This window comes from Peromyscus leucopus, chromosome X (genome assembly GCF_004664715.2).
Source record: "Peromyscus leucopus breed LL Stock chromosome X, UCI_PerLeu_2.1, whole genome shotgun sequence".
Classification (NCBI taxonomy): Eukaryota; Metazoa; Chordata; class Mammalia; order Rodentia; family Cricetidae; genus Peromyscus; species Peromyscus leucopus.
In genome coordinates this window covers 47,048,979-47,070,300 of record NC_051083.1, presented here as the reverse complement: position 1 = coordinate 47,070,300, position 21,322 = coordinate 47,048,979, and the positions used below count along the sequence as shown (strand labels likewise).

At 37.6% G+C, this 21,322-nt stretch overlaps 1 protein-coding gene across 2 annotated transcripts in view; it reads right to left on the bottom strand.

Annotated features, from left to right (window-relative positions):
- Positions 1-21,322, bottom strand: part of Tab3 (TGF-beta activated kinase 1 (MAP3K7) binding protein 3) — a 66,228-nt gene that overhangs the window by 30,543 nt on the left and 14,363 nt on the right. For both annotated transcript variants that reach the window (XM_028881801.2, XM_028881802.2), the window contains exon 2: positions 2,370-2,456. The gene's annotated coding sequence lies outside the window, so the exon portion shown is untranslated. The remainder of the gene's footprint in view (positions 1-2,369; positions 2,457-21,322) is intronic.

Here is a 21,322-nt window from a genome sequence, read left to right as displayed (position 1 = left end):
TTGAAGGAAACTATGCTTTCTTGTGAGAGGACTTTAAAGATTTTTTAATGAATAAATCCCTCATTTTTCTTCTTTTTTTTTTTCTTTTTTGGTGAGGCAGGTTTTTATATAGCCCAGGTTGGTGTTGAATTCATTATGTTGCTCTGGCAAGCCTTGAACTAATGCTCCAGCCTCCATCTCCTAAATCCTGGTATCAAAGGTATACAATAAGTCCAGCTAAGATTCCTTCATTTTTCTGACAGATAGACTGGCCAAGTAATAACTACTGGATAAAAACAAAGTACATATACTAGCATAATGCCTTGGAACTTTCATCCATTTTCATGCCACACTGGAGGTTTTGATTTTAAATAACAGTTATTAAATCGTATCTACACACCAAGTACTGTGCTGTCCTTTACCTCATTTAATTCCCTCTGATGAGAGAGGTAATAATATTCCCCCTTATACATGGGGAAAATTGAGGTGCAGAGGTGAATACATGGTGTTAATAAGTCACAAAGGATGTAAGATGAAGTCTATGTTCTTAGCTATTAGTTTCCTGTCCTGCTATCTGGTATGTGTCTGATGATGTCTTAAGGAAAATTTAAAACAAATCTTTCTTTGAAAACTAGACTGAACTTTTCACATTAAATGGAAACAGGAAGTGTCCAATACTGGAGGATTTAACAACAAAAAAGACCTTTCAAGGACATAGTTCCAATTTCAGGACTTTTGCACATGTATGTAAAAAGAGACAGGAACACGATTATTGTTGTTTCTCCTAAAAAAATGCCACAATATTTTCCCAAATAAGCATCCTATAAGCATTGCATTCTAGTGAAAACAAATTTTAGATAGTCACAGATTTGTGGCACAAAGCCCATATTTCATTGTATTCTCAAAATAAATGAAACCAAAATAAGGTTTTCATTAAAATGATCAACAAAAACATGTTCAAGTTAAAATATAGCCCTAGAAACAAATAAAAGCATACTCATGTTAAATTTAATCGTAAAACAGTCTCATGATTATGTGTTTGTTATCTGTAACCTGTTATGTTGAAATATTTACACATATGCCTATATTCAGCCCTCTGGTGGGGTCGAATTACCCTTTCACAGGGGCTGCTTAAGACCATTGGAAACCACAGATATTTACATTATGGTTCATAACAGTAGCAAAATGACAGTTGTGAAGTAGTGGTGGGGGTCAGCACACCATGAGGAACTGTATTAAACGGCTGCAGCCTGAGGAAGGTTGAGAACCACTGCTCTAGAATGAATGAACATATCTAGCAACAAGATAAATTTCTAGCAGCATTCTCTAACAAAAAGAATCACAACCCCATGGAGAAATAGCTGATTCTAGAACTCGGTCAGGGAGTATACATGATGAGCTTGAAGCATCTTGTAGTGCCAGGAAGTAAAGAAGCACTCAAAAAACAAACAAAACTCCCATGACGATAGGCTCATGTCAAAATAACACAGGAGACAACTGAAAAAACTCCCAATGACCACAGCTAAAAGAACTAGAACATCAAAATAAAGTAGTATTAGATTATGACCCACAGTATAAACTAAATCTGTATAAGTCCACACTGATAAAAGGACATGCTAAAGTAACTGGGGGGAGAGGGGGGGATACATCTGCCATGCCTAACAATTCCACATAGTTCATACAGATCATTTACCTTCAAAGTAGATGGAACATAACTTAAAGAGAGCTTAATTGTGGTGTGTACACTGCTTTCTTTCCAAAGAGCAAAATATAGAAAAAGGTGAAGACAAAAGGTTGGTTTTACAGCAGAGAAACATGACAAACACTCTCCCAGTCAGGTGAATCAAAGTCAATATTAGCAGTGATAAGCTACACTGATAGTATACACTCTGGGTATGAATAGAAAAGAACATCAAATGGTACTTTATCTTTATAGCCTTCCTCTAAAATAATCCATACCTCCTGTCTAACCATTAGCAAAACATCTGAGGAATGCTCTACAAAGTACCTGATCAGTATGTTCCCTTCAAAACTGTCATAGTCTCAAAAAGAAAGAGGATAGTCTGAAAAGGTGTCATAGGAAAGAGGAACCCAAGGAGACATAACAACCAAACATTATATAGTTTCCTGTATGGAAGCTTAAAATAGAAAGAAAAAAATCACACCTGGTTAAAAAGTAAGGAACTAGGAATAAAGAGCGGACTACAGGTGATAATTAATAACGATTCATTAATTACAACAAAGGCACCATTCTAATATATGCTGTCAATAACAGGAGAAACTGAGTATAGGGTATATGGAAACTCTGTACTATATTCTCAATTCTTCTGCAAAATAAATCTATTCTTAAAAATTAAAGTCTATTTAAAATTAGAGGGAAAAAAACATACCTCAATATGGTCTACGAGTCCTGGAACAGGAGATTTTTCATTCACATCTCCAGCTCTGAAATGACCTTCTTTTCAGTAGTCTAGGAACTGAGAAAATGTACAGATCATTACCCTTTTTCTAATTTCTCAGCTCAAAATTCACAACTACAACTATGAAACTTCTGGTGACTTAAAGGAATGGCAGACAAGATGCTGCTCTTTTAGGGCATGCAGCTCTCTGCCAATTATTATCACAAGCTGACTCATCTTTCTAGATAAAAAATGTTTCTACAGTAATCAAGACAAGAGCATAGTCTATTGCTTCTTTCCTTGAGGTTTTGTGGCACCTGATTGTAACTACTTACCATCTTGAGCTCCCATTCTATTTAGACAAGAATTAAGCCTGGGTCTATGATAGACAGTTTTTAATTGCATAAATAAAATATTTAATTTAAAAATGCTATTACATGTTTCTGTTCCACAAAAAAAGATCTATATAAAGAATAGTAACTTTATTCACTTATTTTGACAGTGAACACTTTCTGCAATTTAGAGATTATATGCAGTCTTGGTAAACCTAGTAATTCAAGGTTAACATCATCATGTTAGAGTAAATATCAGGTTCTATATATCAGAGCTATCATACATAGTTTGTAATTAATCTCATGAGTATGTTTCATTTTATAAACACAGAACTGAAATACCATATCCTGTTTATAACAGCTTATAGAATTTAGTATATTTTTAAAATTTCTTACTTTATCTTGAATAAAAATGATCTTTAAGTATGAGATACAAGTACCGATCATCTAACTTACTATTTCTATTATGTGCAATAACCTCTGATATAACATAAAATCCACCCAACATCATGTTGCTCTACCATGAACTTGAATAAACACAGCTTTTTCCTATTTTAAATGCCTATAAAAACCACTGAGTGTTACACTTTCAGAATCTCAAATGGTATATCTGCTAAATTTTAGTCTCTTCTAGGTTTTATCAATACAAATCTTGAACAAAGGCAAGACAATCTCTTTTGCTTATACATACTAAATACTTGGTAGAAATGTCAAAATATAGGACTTTAAAATAGTTGGAAATTTAATATGCTTTGGTTAAGGTGTCCTAATGTCTTTGTTGCCTCAATTTCTAAATGACATATTTCAAAAGAAAGACAATTTATGAGCGACATATTCTTGAGGCAGATAATCTCCATATTTTATTACTTGTGTTTTTCATATGCTAGAGTCATGATCAATAACTGTATTAGACATATGTACTAGGCAACGGCTATTCTTTAAAAAAAACAACAAAGATAACAGAAAAATAACAAAGTGCAACACATATTGCTAAATACTAAATGAAAACTCAGTTTCAAGTATATGTGTATATATTAGATATAATTATGTTTCTTATTGTCAGAAGATTTGATAACTGACCTAGAATATAGTAAGATCTTCAGGTTACTTACGAAAAATATTTACTGCTATCCCCATTTACTTTTTTTTTTTTTTTTAAAAAAAAATAACTACAAGATTTCTATTTGATTAAAAAACCTCTTTGGACCAGTGAGATTGGTTCAGGGATCAAAGCTGCTTGGCATCAAGCCTGACAACCTGAGTTCAATCCCTAGGACCCACACGGTAGATTGAGAGAACAGACTCCTGCCAGCAGTACTCTCCCCTCCACATACATGCTGTGGCACATAAACACACACACACACACACACACACACACACACACACACACACAATACAAAAATGTGACTAAAAGTCTGTCTGAAAACTGCAACAGCTTACTCTACTAATCTCTGTGACTTTCAAATGTAGCTCTCTCACAGATACATAAAAGGAGGCTCCCATCTGAGTTATTGCTCTCCTTAATCCAGATTCAAGTTCTGTGGGAATCCTCTAGTGGATGAGTTGGAGAAGTTAACAAGAACACCATTTTAAATCATTTGTTTAATATTTTCTAACCTGTTATTCCCAAATCCACTGTCCACTCAAAATTTGAGTTTAAAAATACAGAAAGTCCATATTGTCAAATTAAGAAAAATACAATATTTAGAAACAGAGTGGGTCACAATCTATAGTAGTCAGAAAAAGAAATCCTTGCTCAAGGTAAGGCAAAGAGAAAGCTGTAGAAAGCTTCATGGAAGAAATGGCACTGAATCACAAAGAGTAGGTCCAGTTTTATTTGAAATAAAAACAATATAAAGATAGTAGGTTCTAACACGCCATCTATATCAGTTGTTCTGCCCTGTAAAAGACATTTTGGCAGGCTGGTGAGATGGCTCAGTAGTTAAAAGCCCTTGCCACACCTGCCTGGTACCCACAGAAGGAGAGAACTGATTTCTGAAACTTGTTTTCTGACCTCCATATGTGTTCCATGGCATGCAATAGTTGCATGTGCACATGCATGTGTGTGTAAGCACACGCGCGTGCACACACACACAAACACACACACACAAATAAAATACTTTTATTATAAAAGAGACATGTGATGTTTAGAATTAATTACTTTTAGTTGTCATAATAAGGACTGTACTAGAATCTGTCAGTCAGAGGCCAGGAGTAATTCTAAACATCTCACAGTGCACAGGACAACCCCCGATAACCAAGAATTATCCACCTCAATATCATAATACTGAAGCTGAGAATCCCCGAGCTCAAGCCCAATATAAACTCTTGGTTTACTCAAAATAACTAAAGGGAAAAGGGGTTTAAAACTAGCTAAAAGGCAGGATAAATTAAGTAGGCTTCAGAGCTTCTTGTCCAGTGTTTCATTCACAACAGATACATACATACATACATATGTATAAAATTATATTAGGAAACATGGTAAAAAGAGTAGGAACATCTTCCAAGGTACAAACATAAGCTATGTAGCAATCAAAGCTGATATGGTTACACAACCTTGATTCAGACGTGTAAGCCTCAAAGCCAGAATTATGGATATAATACCACTAAAAATTGATACCCTTGGTTGTTAATGATGCTAGCATTATTATATGTTCAATTTTGTTATAGAAAATGATGTGAGAATTGAGAAGATCTACATATCCATACTTATCTAGTTATTGCTTTGGGTAGGTCTTATATATTCCATTAGCTCCAACCAATAGAGATCTGAGCCATGGGCCAGATCAGTATCTAACACTAAATGAATTGTCCAAAGAACTTACACTCTCTACTGCTAAACAGGCAGCAGTAGCTGCTTAGGGTATTTGACTACATGAAATTTCACTGAATAAAGTTTATGTTTAATCAACACTGAGGAAAAAGTTCCGTAGGCTGCCTGAGATAGGTTGCTCCCAAAAGTCACCTCAGGTCCAAATAGCAAAGGCACAAAGCTTTGCTGAGAGTCTGGCTTCAGAGAAAGCTAGCAAGAAGAGTAAACCATTGGGGGAACCCTGCAGCTTCCCAAGATAAAGTGGTCATTAAAATTTAATGCATTTGATTACAAAACTGTGCTGGGGCCCTTTTAAGGCCATGGGTCTTTAAAATTTAAATGACTCCATAGTGAGCCTGAGTTAGTCTCCAGTAAATTACAGGACTTTATGCATTGCCACAGCTCAAGTGAGCACCATACCCTAACTGCAAGACAGCAGCATGAAGTAGGTACAAGGTCTTTTATTTCTCTTATTCATTCTGCCACTCAATCTCAGTAGAACGGGGTAACTCATTCAGAACTAGGAGACTAGACGCTTCTGTGTACCCTACAAAATCACTAGTCTACCATTTGGGAAGGACTTTTGCCTTCCGTCAGAAGTGTAGATGTAACCAACCGTCTTATTAAATAAGAAACACAGAACCAATACAAAGAAGCCAAGAGATCAGAGCTAAGAGCCTTACCCATCTGCTGCAGCTAGCCTCTTCAGCCAAGAGACCTACTTCCTGTGTTTTTGTCTTTATATAGACTTTCTGTTCTGCGTTCTCATTGGTTGTAAACCCAACCACATGACTGCCTCATCACTGCCTGTTTGTATAGACCTCCAGGTCTTCTATGGTTGGAATTGAGATTAAAGGCGTGTGTCTCCAATGCTGGCTGTATCCTTGAACACACAGAGATCTACCTAGCTCTGCCTACCAAGTGCTGGGATTAAAGGTGTGCACCACCACCGCCCAGCTTTTGCTATGGCTCTAATAGCTCTGAGTCCTGGGCAATTTTATCTATTATCATACAAATCACATTTTAGTACAAATAAAATATCACTATACAGAAGGAAGAAAATTATTTTATTAATAAACTCTAGTGAAATAATGAAAAACATTAAAGATGAAAGCAGAGTATTCACTTCCCAACCTAGGATTTTAGTACCCCATAACTGACAAGAGATTTCAGGTTATGCAAACAGCACTAGTAAAGGAGGGTACTGTTCTTCCACAGAGGGAAGAGATAGCCAATAATGACAGAAGTGGCCAAATTATACATTATGTACTCCCAGGTAGAATATTCAATGAAATGACAGCAAGTGCTCCTGGCCTCACCTCCAAAAGTATAAATAAGCCAAATCTAACTGAGCAGACAGATAATTTCCAGCCCATTTGAAATACAAAGGATAAAAGAACAAACTAACCTCCACCAGAATGAGTCTTTATAAAACCAGCAAAAGTTGATACAGATCACCAAAAAAGGATGAAGAGACTTAACTGGGGAAACTTGCATATGGACTCAGTGCTGCTGCCTATGCTGCTAAGGTATTATTTATTATTAAGTGTGTTCTATGATGTCAGTGCAGTTATGTAAGAAAATGTGTTAAGAGGCACATTAACTTTGGAGTGCAATTATGTATTGTTTATGCTTTTCTTAGAAAAAAGAAAAGCAATGGGAAAAAACAAATATGGTAATATGTTGTCAGATACAGCAATTAGAAGTTTGGTGATCTGTTTATTTGTGTATATTTGGAAATAGTCATTAATCTAAAAATGACTAAGAGTCACTATAGATGTTCAAGAAAGAATGTAACACATTCCAAATAATAACTAAAAGATAACGATTTTAACTGATTATGGTGGTCCACACTTATCACCCAAGACTTGGGAAGTTAAGGAAGGGACAATATCAAGTTCAAGGCCAGCCACATAGAAAGGCCTTGACTCAATAAAAGAAAAGAAAAAATATAGGAAGAAAAAGGATGATTTTAATTATCTCATATAGAATATAGAAAAAAAGGCAAAAGTAGAAAACACAAACAGAATATTTAAATATTTATTAAAACTGCAGTAAGTCACTTGTCTTTTGGGAGTCATTAACAACTTTCTAATTGTACCTAAAACCCACTCAACTGGAAGAAACTCAAGTATGGTATTGTTAACCTAGCCTAATCTATGGCTGGATAGTTTGCAGGCCCTAGAGTAGAACCTACTACTACCATGCTACTTAAGTAATATAGTTTTTAACTGTCTTCTAAATACTTCTCCTTACTCCTAGGTAAGTACGGCTCTCATTGGTCACCCATCAAACAATCTTTTTTTTTTCTTTTTTTCAGCAGGCAGAGGCTACAACAGTGATCTACAACTGATCAAAAAGACAAGAGTAAGTGACCATGGGGCACCCAGCCTCAACTGGGACACTTCTAACACAATCCCTATACCTCAGAGAACAGTGACGTGAGTGGGGGTGGGGGGGGCAGACTGTAAGAGTCTGGGGACCAGAAGGACTGCTGTAAGCTAAGTGTCTTTTGGACAGGACAGGGTTGTGGTGGCACCTACAAACTCTCAGCAATACGGTTGCCTGGATAAAATCTGCAAAGACCACACCAGGTGACATACAAAAATAGAGGAAAATTCCATGAAGCACCACCCCTAGATGAAGTGCTACAGGCAGTCCATGCCTGCTGAAAGAAGAATGAGATTACTGAGATTTCTTCAGGAAATCTAAGTGCTCAGCCCCAAACTCATTCACATTCAAGCATTTAGATATATGTGCATATGTGTGTGTATAAAACACAACAATACTTATCAAAGAGGTCATGAATTTGATGGAGGAGTTGGAGGGGCAGAAGGAAGCAGTGGGAATGATACAAGTACAGTATACTCATGCATGAAAGTCTCAAACTTCAAGTAAGCAATGAGGCACACAAGTACAAACTCCACACCCTGATTCTCTTGAGCTGGTGAAATGTGTACACTTTGTATGCCAATGAGAAAGAAGTTTATAGAAGAGAGAAAGAAATTCAGTAAAGTAAGTTTGCTGAAGAAAAAATAACCAAACTAGATCACAGAAAACAAGCAGGATTAAAAGAAAAAAGGAGGACATGCAAAAGCACTGAAGCAGAATATTCAAAGGGATTTGGTACAAGTCAGAGTTCTTCCAATACTTTTAAACATAAGTTACTTGTAAGTGGAACATGGGAGAAAACTAATGAATGAGAATTCCCCAAAGAGAATCCCTTAACAGGGACAGAGAAAAAAATGTTTCATGAAAGCAAAGCAAAACACAAAATTGGAGGAGAAAGCATACTCATATCTTAGAGCTGCAGGAACTGAAGGTCATGTGGTTGAATAGGCTACAAATAAATAAAAGCACTCGATGTTCACAGGAGTAATAACGATAGCTTTTCAAGGCTATGATAGCACAGGAGGTGAAAATGAGATGTGAGGGACACTCAGAAGTGGAAGAAGCACCACAAATAGAGCAGTACTGACTACTGTTGGGATAGAGCACTGGAGCAGGTCGGCTTTTGGCTGTTAACATTTAGGATAGAGCAACAGGATTTTGACTGAGATTCTATCAAGAGTAACTGAAGAAGCAAACAAAGCCTTATAGAAGATGTTCATGAAGACAGTTAGTAGGGAAGTCTGAGTTTAACAATAAAGGTGACAAATGTAATTGAAAGCTGAGAAGCTTCTTTAGAACTGGACAAGGGAAAGGGGTGCTGTAGGCAGGATCAGAGAGGAAGAGTACCATAGCAAGCTTTCTAACAGAGCACAAAGACTGGTAAATCTCAGAACTAGTAAAATGATGCTCTAGAAATAGGGAAGTATGAGGGTCAGTGAGGACAGGATAGCAAAGAGTTATCTCTTAATTGTCTCTAGTTTAGGACGAGTCACAGGGTCTTGATTTTAGAGTTTACAGGAAAAAAAGCATAAAAAGATAAAATTTTGAAGTCAATGTGCATCTCTAGGCCATAATAGTTGAAATAAAATGTGTACCAATTAAAGACAACATGCATCATTTTCCAGGTGTAGGGCCACAGACAAGTTAACTTAAGCTCTCCCAGGCAGCAGTTTCCTAATCTTTTACTTAATACCACACCGAATTAGATACTAACTGTGGTGTTATTGTGTTCCCCAATATATTGTGCATCCTAATAAACTTATCTGGGGTCAGAGAACAGAACAGCCACTAGATACAGAGGCCAGAAAATAGAGGCACTCACACCTTTAACCTTAGCATTCCAAAGGCAGAGATCCTTCTGGATTTCTGTGAGTTCAAGGCCACACTGGAAACAGCCAGGCATGGTGACTCACGCCTTTAATCCCAGGAAGTGATGGCAGAAAGCAGAAAGGTATATAAGGCATGAGGACCAGGAACTAGAGCCCAGTTAAGCTTTTAGGCTTTTAGCAACAGTTCAGCTGATATTCATTCTGGATGAGGACTCAGAGGCTTCCAGTCTGAGGAAACAGGATCAGCTGAGGAACTGGCAAGGTGAGGTAGCTGTGGCTTGTTCTGCTTCTCTGATCCTCCAGCGTTCACCCCAATATCTGGCTTCAGGTTTCATGTTATGAATAAGAACTTTTAAGATTCCTGCTACAACTAACCTCAAAGGCTACTGTGGGAATTAATATACATAAAAGAAAAGGGGTTGTCACTGGTAATGTGCCACATTTATTCACTGTGTTGAGTGCTCATATGGTAGCAAACCTAAGACTCCCCGAACTTCCTTCTCTTTTTCTGTCTCCCAAGCAGATGTATACTATGCCCCCACACAGGTACACTAACAAGTCATGGGAAAGGAGAAACTAGGGTAGTATTGTTTTCCATGAGAGTAATGTAAATTAGTTGCTATTAGGATCCCAATTTCAATAACAATCGAGGAATTTCACATTCTGATAATCATTTCAGATACTATGTTTAGCTAAAATGTTAATACAATAAACTTATCTATTGCCAGGGACTAGGAACTGCCAGGGTTAAAAGGACTTAAAACTGTTGCTGAACAGTCAGAAAATAATTATATTTTTATTTATACATGGATAGAATACGGTAATCTTTTAAAAAAATTACATAATTATATATGTGAATACAGCTATTTAAAACAAAGCTTACACACAACTAGTAAAACAGCCTGAGGTCTTGGAGAAGAGAAAGTCATTGCCATTCATAAGTAAACTGTGCCCATGAAGACCTAATCAAAGCCTTTCATCTATAAGATACTGGGTTATTTCAATTAACCCTCCCACCATAGACAAGTAACAGAGTTAGACAACACGTTTAAAAATGACTTTTTATTAAAGGTTCAAAGACCTATCAGGAGAGTACTTTGAGAACTAGGAAAACAGAAGGTAAAGTTTACCTGACAGCCTGAAAATAAACTTATTGTCACATAAGGCCACATACACCAAAGTGGCAGGTGCTCTTTCCCCACCTTCAGCCTGCAACCAGCACTTTAGAAATCGATCAGAAATTAATCACTGACTTGGGGAGCCCGTTTTCAGGTTCCTCGTGGCTTTACCCAGCAGGTCTGCATAGAGAGGATGATCAGGACCACAGGCCTGAGTGCAGGTGTCTGAGATGGTCTGCACTTGGCTGTGCTGGGGGGAGGAGGTCTTTTGCTCCACCCCTTGGCATCTCTATAAAAACCCTGGGCCAGAGACAGTCAGGGCCCGTTGGAAAAGGTTCCAGGCCCTCTCGAGGCTATCCTGTATTTTCTGTTTATCTCCACAATATAAATCTTTCTATCTAATATTCCCTGCTGCTCGCACTTAAGAAAACTCTGGGGAGCTGTGGGGTTGGTGGGTAAAAGCCCCACAGAATGGTGCCATGAACAGGGACTAAAGAAAAAGGGAACTAAAGAAAAAAAGGGGGGACTAAAGACAAAAAGGGGGGCCTAAAGACAAAGTAATAGGGACTAAAAAAAAAGGAAAACAACATATATATATATATATACATATACATACATACTAGGGGCAGGGGTTTTATCCTCGAGAGAAAGGGAAAACGGACTGGAAGGATGTCCAATGCTGCAGCGCAATTCTCTGTCAAAATTTTCTATCTTCTACCCCTTTCTCAATTTCTATTTGTGAAAAAGAAGTATAAGGTATAGCGTAGTAATATAGTGTAGGAAAAACTTAGAAGTGTAAGATCATGTAGAAAATAAGGCAACTAGACAGAAAAGCTCCCCAATTTTCTAACTTTGGGGGCTATGAATGCAAACTGGGGGAAAAAATTTTGGGGGGAGAGGTTTATGGGTAGTAAAAAAGCTCTTCTTTGAGCTTATGGGGAAGAAAGTTTCCTATGGAAGCTTTTGACCTGGGGACTGTTGAAATGCTAAGTCAAGCAGCAGGAGAAAGTGTTTTCTCCCTGAGGCAAAAATGAGGGTGTAAAAAGCCAAAAAGTTTCAAGTTGGGAAGTTTTGGGAAAAGTTGGTCCTTCTCTCTTTGGAAAACTCTCTAAAAAGTTTTAATCTTTCTCAAAAGCTTTCAAACTTAAAAACTAAAGCCTTTCAGAACTTTCTCTCTCAGAAGGACAAAAATTAGAATCGCCTGAAGATATTAGTATGGGGACCAACTGTGATTAGCTCTAAGGGAAAACAACAAACCTCTTAAGACCGCAAAACCTCTCTAACTTCTCTTTTAAGGTTTAAAAATCTTCTCTGCAAAGCAGGAGGCAGGAACAAGTTTCTAAAAACCTCTTCTAAGCTCTGTCTCTTCAAGCTAGTAAAAGACAGTGGGTCAAAGTCCCCTGAGGGAAACACTTGGAAGAGTGTGGGTAAAGAGCTACAGAGAGCCCAAAAGGGCAGGAAACTTTACCTGAGAAAAGCAAAAAAGCCAAGCTTTTCAGTTACAGTGGAGCTGAGGCATCAAGGGTTTTGTTTGAGTGAGCGTTTCAGAATGAAAAAGGTGCTCCTAATCTTCCTAATGCAAAGATCTCCTGAAGCAATGCAAACTGTTAGCACTGTATCCTCGCTTCTGAGCAAAAACCCAGAGGCGACTGGCCAGCATCTGAGTTGGAGTGCATTTCGGGGATACTAGGGTTCCTGCAGTTGTAAACTTCCTGGAGCACAGCCGAGGCAGGAAGGTGCAGGACCCAGGGGAAGATTGCTAATGAACAAAGCAAGCTAAAGCCAGTGGGAACGGCACAGTTGTCCACTTTCCTACAAGTCCCGGGTTTATAGGTCTACAGCTACAAAAAGAAATCTGAGAAAAGCTTTCCTATCAGAGTAAGGACCTTTCTGGGAAAACAGTAAAGCTGAACTGTCTGAAGCAGTTGTGCTTCTGAGTCAGAACGCTGTCTGGGGAAAGAGCCCAGCCAGGGCAGAACAGAACTATCCAGGAGTAAAGCTTTCTTTTCTGTCAGAGAAAGCATCTCTTTGAGAAAAGTTTTGTTTCAACTGACTCCCAGTGAGATGAGGAAGTGTAGCCCTGAGGGGTGATTGCCTCTGGCAAAAGCTCTGTCCTTGAGCACCCAGACAAACAAACACAACCCACTGGGGGACTGGGCCAGGTGAAGGCCTGATGAGGCAAAGCACCTGTCCTAATGGGAGTTTAGAAATGGCAAAAAAAAAAAAAAAAAAAAAACAAAAAAAAAAAAACCCCTTGTTAGATTTTCAGTCTGTACGCAAACCACACAGACCCCAAAACAGAAACGGACAAAAAGCCCCTACCTTCAGTAGCAGGGAAAGCCACCACTGTAGTGTCGGAAACTGTTTCTGGGGTAGAGGGGATAAACTGAGACCAAACTGGATACTGTCAGGGAGAAAGACTCTGAAGAAACAGAGGGGACAGATTCCTCCACAGAAAATGCATGACCTGAAAAAGCTGCTAGAATTTGTGGCAGAATCAGGGGGAGAAAAAAGCCCCTACCTCCAAAGGCAGCTAGCAGAGGAACAGAGCAGCCTGGGATATCTGAAGCTGTGCATCTGGGGGGAAAGGAACAAGCAAAATGAGATAAATCAGTGGGAGAAAATGTCTCTGAAGGAGCTATGGAAAAGCTGTTGTAAATGCTTTTGTTTTTCACTGACTGGCTAAGGCAAGCACAAACCCCGAGGAAAGTTGCTATCAGAAATGCCAGCCTCAATGCCGGCTAACGAGGCAGGTGCAGTTCTGATCCGGAGCCAGTGCCAAATGAAGGAGAAACACCTGTTGAAGCCAGCTGAGGAGCGAATAGAAACCTCCCAATGTCCCACAATTGAAAATGTAAAATGCTTGTTCAAATCTCCCGTTGCGAGAGCAAAAAACTTTGTTCAAACCTCCCGGGCAAGAATTTGTAAGCAAGTCTGGTAAAAGAGAACCAGTTGACTCTCAGACCTGAAAAGAACTATGGGAAATGAAGTCCAAAAGCTAGCTTGCAATAAGGGACTGATATATAAGGGAAATGCATCCTGGGAAAGGTAGTTTTTCCGCTAAAGATGGCAAAATTGCCCTGAAACACTTTTGTCAGCTCAAAAATACGTTCACGGTAAACTTAAAATACAGCTTTTAAAAGAATAAGGAGGGAAATCGTCGAAGAGTTTAAATGTCAGTTCCAATGAAAAATTGAAAGGATACGGAACTAGGTGCTTCGCGGTTTGGGGCTCTGTTGGTAAAATGCCTTATTTACCCTAATAGCTGTGCAAAGTTTTTACGGTAGTTGGATGACAAAAAGCTACCTATAAGAGCAAACAAGCCACTTTAAAATCCTTAAAACAAGGGAAAGCAGTTTATACACTGAACGTTGTCTTAGATATGAAGAAACTTATGTTGAAATTAAAGTTCTTTGTCTTTTGAACAAACTACCTGCAATGAGTAATTCCTTTGCAAATCTAATAGGAGACAAGGAAACAGGCATTCAAAAAGAAATGACTGCTTTATATATGGGAAACAAACTTCAGAAAAATCTGTCTTTAAAAAAAAAAGCTTCACCTGAAAGTTCCTTATAAGAAATTAATGCTAAATATCACAGCTGCTAATAATATCAGGAATTAAAGCTAATGAAGTGAAAATACTAAATCCTGAAAATGCTTTTTCTCTAAGTAAGCTAATGAAGGATACGTTTCATGAAAGAACATCTATGTTCTTGACTCCTTTGAATAGTAACAGTTTTGGAAATATTGGAACTAACAACAATCAAGTCAAAATGTTTCAAGAAATTCAGGACACTATTCACAAAAGAAAGCTGCCATGCTTTGTTGGCCATATTAGAGCTCACTCCAATCTTCCTGGTCCTTTAGCTGAGGGTAATGCAATGGCTGATAAGTTAACAAAGATAGCAGCAGCATTATCCCAAGTGGAAATGGCTCAACAGTCACATGTTCTTCATCAAAATAGTTAAACGATGTGGGATATGTCAAATATTTTCCTATCCCTCACTTAAGGGCAAACCCTTGAGGTCTTCTTCCTAATCATCTATAGCAAATGTATGTTACAAATATTGCATAATTTGGCAAATTAAAATATGTACATGTGACCATTGACACTTATTCAGGATTTTTAATGGCTAGTGCACAACCTGGAGAAGCTATAAAACATGTAATTATGCACTGCTTGAAGTGTTTTTCGTATATGGGTATATCAAAAATTATTAAAACTGATAATGGTTCTGGATATAGTAGTAAGGCATTTCAACAATTCTGTACCCAATGGGAAATTGTACATAAAACAGGTATTCCTTTATAATCCTCAGGGACAAGGTATTGTGGAAAGGGCTCATAGCAGTTTTAAAATACAACTTCAAAAAAGAAAAAAGAAAAAGAAATTTATCCCCAGTCACCACATAATGCATTAAATCATGCTCTTTTTGTTCTTAACTTTTTGAATATGGATGTCTGTGAGCAATCTGCCGCAGATAGATTTTGGCACAGTGGCATCCAAGCTACTTTTGCTCAAGTGAATGGAAAGATCCCTGCTCGGGATTATGGAAGGGTCTCGATCCTGTGTTAGTAAGGGGTCGAGGACATGTTTGTGTTTTTTCACAAGAGGAGAATGAAGCTCGGTGGAGCGTCTGGTAAGGGGTGTGGAACTAAAGAAGGTCCGCTCCAATGACATTCCTATAAGGGAACCAGAATGAAAGTGGCTCAATTAGTATTTCTGAGGTTTTGTCACTGGTTAATGCAAATAGTGAGGAAATAGAGTTCGGAGCTGTGCCGCTTTTGGCTTTACTAGCTCCTTTAGAAAAATACTTTATCACCTAATAGCTGTACAGTATTGGCGAAGAGCTTTACAGCAGCTAAATACAGTAATTTCACCCTCAGCATGAAGTTTTTCAGTAGAGCAAACCAAAAGTACTGTTGTAATAGAAACATTTGTCTGAATTGAAGTTCTTAGGGGAGCTATTATGAATTTGGGTGAAGGGACAGCCTCTAGTTAAAAACTGTCTACCGCTGACAGTGCATCTCTGCTGGTTCCGGAAGGGCTGAGAACTCTGCAACTTTGGGGTGTAGCTTCGTCCTGAGAATGTTATAGTCCCCTAGCAACAAGTAACACAACTCTATAATGACAACACTCACTAAATCCCAGTGTTGTATAGCAAAGCTGGCTATAAACTCTAAACTTTAGAAATGATGTACGTACTTCCTGTCTAGTTAAGAGAATCTTTCTAATAGAGATGGTGATGATAATTAAGAGTAAGAAGTAGAAAAAGATGAAAATAAGATATGAGTTTGTAGGAATTATTCTGTGTTGTTAGATCTCTGTGCTAATAAATCTTTAGGTGTTTGCTAAGTTAAATATATACTAATGGTAGCCCTATATAAGTTTGTAAAATAGATCTATAGAGTTCCTTTAAGAATATAAGCTTGTAAGAAATATCTAAGGTAGTCTTTTTTTTTTTTTTTTTTTCTTTTTTTTCAGACAGGTTTTTGTTGTTTGCGTTTTGAACTCATGTAGAGCAGCTCGAACTCACAGAATCGCTGCTCGCTCCGAGTGCTGGATTAAAGGTGCGCACCACCGCCCTAGCTTTTTTTTTTTTGGTTCTAAGTAGTCTTAAGACATGTAGTAAAGTAATAAGCTTGTAAGAAGTAAAGATGCTAGTTGTAAATGTAAGTTTAAATAAGAATAAGATGGAATGAATATAAGTAGTAAGAAATATATTTGCTAAAGTAGTTCTATAGTTTTCTTAAGGAGTATAAATAAGTAGATGTTAATACGTTGTATGTGAGTTTGTAAAAAAAAAGTGTAAATGTTAACTGTAAGTCTATTCTTAATGTATATGGTGAAAGAACCTGAGACACAGAATACTGCAAAGCAGGCAGTCTGAATGGTTTCAAAAGCTCCAGAAGTCGCTAAGAAGCTAAGAATGGTGGACGCCAGAACCAGCACAACAAGGCATCCGCAGCTGAGATCCGTGGAAAATCAACGCAACACAGAAAAACCTGAGCTAACATCAAAAACGGTGCGGTTTAGAATACTACCGTACCTAAAAATGTCTCTGGCTTGAGAATAAAAGTTGCAGAGACGCTTGTTTGAACTAAAATTGTTAACTGCAAAAAGTTTTGGTTGTAAAACATCTCTTTATATTTGGAAGTGAAAGCCTGATACCAGAATTTATTTCTTGTTTGAACTTTTTGAACTTAAAATGAGATAAAACTACAGAAAGATTTTGGTTATGGATTTCTTTATATTTGAAGGCTAGTACCAGAATTTATCATTTGAGTTTTGGGACTTAAGAAATGAAATGAACAATTGAGATTTCATTGCAACAGGACAATTTTGAGTTTACTTATAGTAATGACCTAGGAACTGTTTTCTGGAATTGGGTTAAAAATGGAACTGTTTAAATGAAGAAATTTATTGTTTCTACCTTGACTCAAGATGCAGTTTTGTGTATGCATATATGCTGGTGATTCATGTATTGTTCTTTGTTAAAATGCAATAGTTTTGTGGAACTGTTTATGTAAAAATGGAATTACATACAGAACTGGTTTTGTGTTACAAATGGAACTGTTTAAACAGAAAAGTTTGGGTTTTCTAACTAGGCTTGAGATTTTGTTTAAAAATTTATAAAGAAAAGAGAGAGTTAATATTCCTTAGTCTACTTCATTTAAAAAATTGTTGTTTGAGTAGATTAATGTCATGTTTTGTTAGTAAGAAATGCAGATGGGGTATACTAAGAGACTACTTTTTTTTATAAAGATTTATTCATTCATTCATTCATTCATTCATTCATTCATTCATTCATTCAGGTACTTTGTCAGCATATACATCTGCACACCAGAAGAGGGCTTCAGGCAGTTTTGAGTTGCCATGTGGGTGCTGGGAATTGAACTCAGGACCTTTGCAACAGCAGAGAGTGCTCATAACCACTGAGCCATCTCCCCAGCCCAAGAGACTACTTTTAAAGTGTAAAGAGTTTTATTAAGAAGCTGCTTTTGGATGTTTTGCTAAAAGTTTTCAGAGTGTTAATGGTTAGATTGAGAATACTGCATTTCAATATGGGTTTATAGGAATTGTGTAATTTGGGTTCCTCTATGTTTGAGATTTTGTTTAAAAAATTACAAAGAAAAGGAGGAGTTATGAGTGAATTAAGGTTGAATGTATATTTGCAGAAATTATGTTTAACCTATTGGTATTAATGCACCCTGGTTTTGTGGAGTTAAAGAAATATTTAAGTTTGTGAGTACATCAGAAGTTTTTCCTATGTTCTGTTAGCAAAAAAATTCAAATGATTCTATTAAGAGTTAAAGTTGTACTGTGTATAGCAATATTTATGTTAACCTGTTAATGGTAATGATAAAGCTAAGGGATTAAGTTTGTAGTTGCCTTAAGAGTTTTTGGTTTAGAAAGGGCTTGATGCAGCTAAAGACTGCTGTCGTCACCTTGGACCTAAGTCAAAGAAATGCCATCTTTATCATCCTCTACTCCCATACTGGGAGGTGTAACAGCTATGGAGATTGCTGTAAGCCATTAATGATTGATGAGTTATTTTTTATATATTAAGAAGGGGACCTGTGAGAGCCCGTTTTCAGGTTCCTCGTGGCTTTACCCAGCAGGTCTGCATAGAGAGGATGATCAGGACCACAGGCCTGAGTGCAGGTATCTGAGATGGTCTGCACTTGGCTGTGCTGGGGGGAGGAGGTCTTTTGCTCCACCCCTTGGCATCTCTATAAAAACCCTGGGCCAGAGACAGTCAGGACCCGTTGGAAAAGGTTCCAGGCCCTCTCGAGGCTACCCTGTATTTTCTGTTTATCTCCACAATATAAATCCTTCTATCTAATATTCCCTGCTGCTTGCACTCAAGAAAACTCTGGGGAGCTGTGGGGTTGGTGGGTAAACGCCCCCCACTGACTATAATGTGGTCTTGAGCCATCTGACTGACACAGCACTAGAATGCTTGCCTAGCATGTACAGGCCTTAGGTTCAATCCCTAATACTACCACTACCATCAAACAAAAAAGAAACACCACCACCACCTGAAATTTGATTAAGCAGTATCTGGATTTGCTAAAGCAAATTCACGTACACACATGCATGCACACATGCAAGCTTTTCTGAAATATATCGCCTTTGGTTTCAAATGATTTCTCAAATAATTTTCAAATACAATGTCCATAATAAATTTAAAGAAAACCAAGCATAGGAAATGGCCCAAACCACAGAAATACCAACTACTATCACCACCACTGCAACAACAAAATGGTCTAGAACATATTCACAGGGGATACAGTTATCAGCAATATCGGGCTACAGGTTTTAAAATATGCTTGCTATGTTCAAGAAAAACATCTCAGCAACAAATCTGGAGTCATAAAAAGTAGCCAAGTATGGCCTTTGTGTTACACCTAAAGACACAGGTTTTAAGAATGGAATCACTGTGCAGACATCATATTGAGAAGGTAACTAGTCTATGGCATTACTATAAACATAATCTTAGAGGATACCCACTGTACACATGGATAGAGCATGGTTTCCACAAACAATATGCACCAAATGACTATAGATTTTTTTAAAGAAACACCTTTAATCCCAGCACTCGGGAGGCAGAGCCAGGCGGATCTCTGTGAGTTCGGGACCAGCCTAGTCTACAGAGTGAGTTCCAGGAAAGGCGCAAAGCTACACAGAGAAACCCTGCCTCGAAAAAAAAAAAAAAAAAAAAAAAAAAAAAAAAAAAAAAAAAAAAGAAAGAAAAAGAAAAAGAAATGGGGGAAGCAAATTAGCACGCCTTTAATCCCAGCCTGGTCTATAGAGTGGGTTCCAGGAAAGGCACAAAGCTACATAGAGAAACCCTGTCTTGAAAAAAAAATTGAAATTAATTAATGGTGATGGATACTATACAAGTGTGAATTAAAAGACTCAGGGAAGGCTATCAGAATGCAAAAAGGTGAGTAATAAATAAAATGATGGTCTAGTAGGCTAGAGTTCACTAAAATCCCAGAAAGGACAGAATGAAGTAGAAGCATTATGTGCATGACTGAGAAGTTTCCAAAAATGATGAAAGATGTCAAACCTCATATTTAATAATTTCAATAAATTACTGGTTGAAAAACCCACAAAGAAATTTTAAAAGCATCCTTAAGGGTAAGAGGCTGCTTTCAAAGAAACCAATGTTATGCCAAACGAAAGCTTTATTCTGGAGTTAAAAAAAAAAAAAAAAACTTAACTGTTATCTCTAAAGAGCAGACAGTAACTACAAGCTTAGAATTCCACTCTGAATAAAATACCCATCAAGAATAAAATCTCAGATTGTAAATATAGTACCCATGTGTCGAATTTTTAAAAAAATTAAAAAGAATGAATCTCAGTGGTTGTATATACAGTACTCACATATGAAATTAAAAAAAAAAAAAGAATGAATTTCAGAACCAGTGAGATGGTTCAACTGGGTAAAAGTGCTTACAGTATAAGCCTGACAGCCTGGGTTTGCTTTGATTCCTGAAGCCCATCAGTGAAAGGAAATAACCAGAAAGCTATGAAGTGCATGTGCACGCAGGCACGCACATGCACACACCCACATCCCATACATTCATACAATATTTTTCTTGTTTTTTCAAGGCAGGGTTTCTATATGTAGTCTTAGCTGTTCTGGAGCTCACTATGCAGATCAGGCTGGCTTTGAACTCACAGAGATCCATCTGCTTATGCCTCCCAAGTGCTGGGATTAAATTGTTTGCCACCACGTCCAGCTAATTAATCAAAATATAACAAACTAAATTTACAGAAACCTTACAATAATAAGGTTTCAAGTCACATACAAAAAGAAGGAAGTTGACTAGGTCAAACAGTCATATAACATCACACTGGCAGATTATCAGGTATCTTTCTCAGTGGTTGAAAGAAAAAATTAAAGAAATTAGTAACAATACCGCACAATTAGCAAACTTATCAATGGGCATACATAGAAAGCTATTCAGAAAAAGCACAGAAAAGACTGTAGAAGAGGAGGGATGCAAAGTAAGACAAGAAAAGATAATGGAATACATATGACAAGGGGGGGGGAGGAGGAAGGAGCCAACAAGAAAGGTACAGAAGAGGGGATAGGAAGGGCAGTGGGGAAGAGGGGGAAGAATAAAGTATAGTGGCATACCTTTATTAAAAAGTCACAATGAAATCCATTACTTTGTATGCTAATTTCAAAAATTAGTAAAAAGAATGTGGTTGAGATGGCTCACCTTGCTGCCATACCTGCCAACCTGAGTTCAATCCCAAGATCCACATAGTAGAAGGAAAGATCCAACTCCTTCAAGCTGTCCTCTGACACACATATATCATGGCACATGCACAGCCACCCCTCAACACAAATAATACTATTTTTAAATAAAAATATTGAAAAAACATATACCCAGTTTCAAGAATGAAGACCCAAGAGAAATAAAGGTTTAAATAGAAGTGTGT